Source organism: Hyaena hyaena, unplaced genomic scaffold (genome assembly GCF_003009895.1).
Source record: "Hyaena hyaena isolate Hyena2069 unplaced genomic scaffold, ASM300989v1 scaffold_109, whole genome shotgun sequence".
NCBI lineage: Eukaryota > Metazoa > Chordata > Mammalia > Carnivora > Hyaenidae > Hyaena > Hyaena hyaena.
The window spans coordinates 1,102,613-1,107,463 of record NW_024080740.1 but is presented as its reverse complement, the minus strand read 5'-3'; the positions used below and the strand labels follow the sequence as shown (position 1 = coordinate 1,107,463).

Genomic DNA, 4,851 nt, shown 5'->3' with positions numbered 1-4,851 from the left:
TCTTAAGCAATTTTATCCCCATGGATCAAGATCTGTAACACCATTGTTTATTTAACACAGTTAAAGCTCATATGGGAGGAAACTAGAATGTATATACTTGCACAAGTCTGGATCTGTCTTTATGAGTCATAAATATACTACAACAAAGAAATGCTACCCATCTTTCTGCTGTGTCAATGAGTGGGGCCAGAGGGTGAGGTATGCGTCTTTGTCACTTAGCGTAATTGCATTCCTTACCTGGCAGTACTGCCTGGAGGAGAAGAACAAAGCTTTGGAGGCAGACATACCTCCGTTTCTAGGTTCTGGGTCTGGCTTTGCAACTTAACAGCAGTGTGATATTCAGTACACTACTTGACCTCTAAACATCAGACTTTTCATCTGTGAAATGGAGATATTAATAACAAAGTTTAAACCATATGAAATTGCTGATGTCAATCATTTTTTACTTATACAAATAGCAATTTCATATGGTTTTTACCCAATATCTACCCTATCGGGCTGTTATGATGATCATGTGAGATTATAGCATTATTTGGATTTTCTTATTCATTCTACAGTCAGTATAAACTCGGGTGGAAAAATGGAATCCAAATCTATGGAGAGCATTATGTCTGAGTAAGTAGATGTCAAATATTTTACTTTTTCTTATGAAATTTTCTGTTGGACTTCCTCTAACCATGACTAAAAGAGATTGTCCCTGTTGATATTTAAGAAATCTAGTGAAGAGTTGCCTTATCAACTACTAGGGAGTAGAGATGCTCAGACCTCATTCTGTCAGAGCAAAATACACATATTTGTTTCCTCCATAAGGCTGAATTAAGTTATTAAGTAGCTTTTTAAAAATCTGGGATTCTGATGATCCAGAGCTCTATAGGCACCACTGGGGAGTCCTTTAAAAGCAAACACTATAGTCATATAAGATTTTTAAATTAAACAGCATTTGTTTTTGCCAACACTAATTGGACTCTACAATATGAGATGGGATCAGAAACGAACGAACAAACAAACAAAAATAAGAAATAAAAATACAACAATAAAATCTAAGGCATAAGGATCCCTCAACTTGGAAGTGTTTAATGGGTTAGGCCATGACTCCACAGCATTCTGTCCAAGCAGTAAATGGTACTTACACCAGACTTGCTTTCAAAAATAATTGGAGAAGAGGGTAAAGATAATGAAAGGTTTGGGTCTATTTAATGTTGGCCACTTCTCAAATGCTGTATGTTTTGCTATATAGTCTCTCAAATTGTAAGGCCACTTTCAATTCCAAATAGCTCTTCCTCTAGATTCAGAAAAAGTGGTTCTGCTCCTTCCATAGTCTGTGTCTGAGCCCTAATAAGACTGGCAATCACCATAAAATATTACTAAAAATACTTTGGAGTTTGGCAAATGCAATTACATTTTTGCCTTTTGAATTGTTCTCTCAATTTTAATTCTGAGGACATTTCAATGAAAATTTAATTTTCTCTTCACTGATTAATTTCCACTTTATTTTTCTTAATATTTTCTAAGAGTTACTTTATAGCCAAAAATGAAATGAGCCTTTTAATATTTTGGGTCTGTGAATGAGTAAGCCATATTTTCCACAAAATAAATTGATTGAAATTAACTAAATGATGACATGCTTCCAAATTCTAAACTCTTATAGAATTGATATCTGGCAAACTCTCTTTACTCACTCAAATGTTTATAGATCACCTATAATGTACAAAGCTCTATGCTGTATATTGGGTGGGTATAGAAAATGGACAAAATATTGCCCCTGACTCCACAGAGCTTTCCCTCTCCAGGAGAAGGCCAAGGATACCAAACTAAAATAAAATGTGATAAATATGAAAGAAATGGATTCGAAAAGTACAGCTGGGAGTGTGAAGTATGAAACTGTCAATCACAACTGAAAATACCAAGGACAGTTTCCTGAAGAAAATACTAATTTATGTGGGCCTCAAAGGATGTGTGGTGTCTTAAAATAACATAGGGAGTGAAAGACATTGAAGGAAGAGGCTAACATGACCAAAAACATGAAGCTGTGAGAATATGTTTCATATTGAAGGAAGTATAAATAGATTGATGTGGCAGAAATAGAAGGTACTTGGCAAAAAGGAGATGTGGTAATAAGTTGAACTGGTAAATTATCTACATTATTAAAGGTTTTGAATGCCTTGCTAAGGAATTAGAACTTTTTCATTTAAATAATGGAATTTTGAAAGGGTTAGGTCACATGATCAGACATGTTTTAGAAGATATTGGGACATCTCCATTGAGAAATGGAGAGAATGAAGTTGAAGAGACTGACTGTATATCTTCAGCAATGCCCAGGCAAAAAATAATTAAGGCCTTACCCAGCACAATGGTAACTGGGATAGGAAGGGGTCAGGGGGCAAGAAAGATTTCCAAGATTGAAGTAATCAGGATAAACTAACTCTTGAGATATATTCAAAAGGATGCACAGAAGGGTAGAAGTAGAAGTCTAGGTTGACTCCTAGCTCTCTCTATAGCCATTATGTAAAATAGAGACCACCAAATATTAGCAGAATTGAAGAAATATATCATGACCTAGATTTGGAGCATTTGAGCTCCAGGTGCCAGATAGATATGGAGGAATGGCAAAAATACAATTGATTAAAAATACAGGAATAAATGGCTAAAACTGAAGACATAGATTAGACAGAGCAAGAACACTAGGCTAACATTGATTACACTCCTTTAAGTCAATATTCTTTCAATATCTAATTACATTAGTTTGCTAGGGCTACCATAACAAAGTACCACAGCCTGGATGAATTAAAAAACAGAAATTTATTTTCTCACGGTTCTAGAGACTAGAAATCCAAGATTAAGACATCAGCAGGGAAGGTTTCTTTTGGGGCTCTTTTCCATGATTCATAGATGGCCAACTTCTCCCTGTTTTTTTACACTTCTTCGTTCTGCACATCTGTGTTTAAAATTACTTTTCTTAAAAGGACACCAGTAATATTTAATTAAAACCCACCTTAATGACATAATTTTAACTTAATTACCTTTTTTAAAGCCCCTATCTCCAGATATACCACATTCTTGGGTTCTGAGGGTTAGGACTTCAACTTACAAATTTTGTGGGGATGGGGAATAATTCAGCCCATAGTCAATATTTATTGAGAGAAGAGATGGAGCACTGTGTGGAAAAGGGTAAAGAAGGAAACTCACATGTGGCAAATGAGTAATTCAGCTTATATTTGACTTGTACACCTTGCTTAGCAAAACAGAAGTCCTGAAGATAACCAGATTCACCTTCCCTAGATGACAATTTAAAATCATCAATTGGTAATTTAGTATGGTGTGTTGTTTAAAGAACTTAATAAACTGAATCTGACATGTACATGGATGAATTGCCTACCAGATATTCAGGCATACTACATAGCCTGAATAATAAATGCAACAGAAAAATAGACCAATGGAATAAAATACAGAGTCTAGAAACAGACATATGCATATGTGGGAATTTGATATATGATAAAAGTGGCATCACAAATCAGTAGAAAAGTAATGGATTTTTAGGAAGGTTGATGGCAAACTGGCCTATTCTATGGGGAAAAAATCTTTATAACATATAAGTTGAATTTTAGGTGGTTTATAAAAATTACCTGTGAAAGATAATACTATATAGTTAAAAAAGAAAATATAGGCTCTTTCCAGCCAGCACAGATTGATGGGCATCTCTGACAACCTGATTAGTCTTGTTTTAAATTATTGTTAGACCTTAGGAGTATGCCGTGCTTACTGCTGGGACTCTGACTGAAGCAGTAATTGGTACAAGCTATAGGGCATAACAAATAGACCCTCAAAATAGGATTCTGAGATTGAGTTGTTTCTATTTGAAGAGTCCATAGAAGGCCAGAGGGATAGAAAACATGGCATACAGTGGCATCATGGTCACTCAGATTATCACCAGAGGTGGCATTGAATCAAGGTAGAGATCAAGGAACTGGCAGATAAAGTGGCTGTGGCACATACGTGCTAAGGTGACAATAGTGATTACTGAGATGATGAGGTGGAATGACTACTTACGTCTGTTCTGGATAGTATAAGTAAAGAAGAAGATAAGCATAAAGTCTTGAATTTCCAACCCAAGGCACTGGTGGAGAATCAGAAAACCTCTGTGGTGCCTTATTTCCTTATCTCATGTAGCTGCAGGGCAGACCTGGCCCAGAATGAGGCCAAAGCTTGATTATAAGTGTTGAAATTGGATTTAATTTCCATAAACCAGGCCACTAGGTCTCATTTGCTAAAATGAGAGACTAGTTGGAAAGGAGTGAGGCTCTGATGATTGGGTGGGATATTTGAACAAACAAGGCAAGGGTAATAGCTTAAAATCCATAGATAACTCTAAATCATTCTTGCAGGGGCCTTGATTGAACTGGTATCCCACAGAACATCACTCCAGCTTTTTATCTGATGACATTATACTAATTGGATCTTATGATTAGGAAAAAGCAAGTATCTCAAATGCCTTAATAAGACATGTGTGCCAGAGAGAGGGAAATAAACCTATGAAAGTTCAAGGTCCTGCCCCAATGCCGGGCGGGGAGGGGGGGGGGGGTTCTATGAGTCCACTGTCCCGGATCGTTTCAGGATATTTCTTCTAAAGAAAAACATACTGAGGAGAGAGCCTGGGTGGCTCAGTTGGTTAAGTGTCCGACTTTTGATTTCAGTTCAGGTCATGATTTCACAGTTTGTGAGATCAGGCCCCATGTTGGGCTCTGTGCTGACAGCACAGAACCTGGTTGGGATTCTCTCTCTCTCCCTCTCTCTCTGCCCCCACCCTGAACTCATGGTTTCTCTCTCTCTCTCTCTCTCTCAGAAATAAATAAA

General features: G+C 36.8%; 1 long non-coding RNA gene across 1 annotated transcript; it reads left to right on the top strand.

The window, feature by feature from the left end:
- Nucleotides 1–555: 555 nt before the first annotated feature.
- Nucleotides 556–4,472, top strand: LOC120234437. Its single transcript, XR_005529094.1, has 2 exons — nucleotides 556–615; nucleotides 4,383–4,472. It is a non-coding gene; the product is annotated as an uncharacterized LOC120234437 (long non-coding RNA).
- Nucleotides 4,473–4,851: the final 379 nt, after the last annotated feature.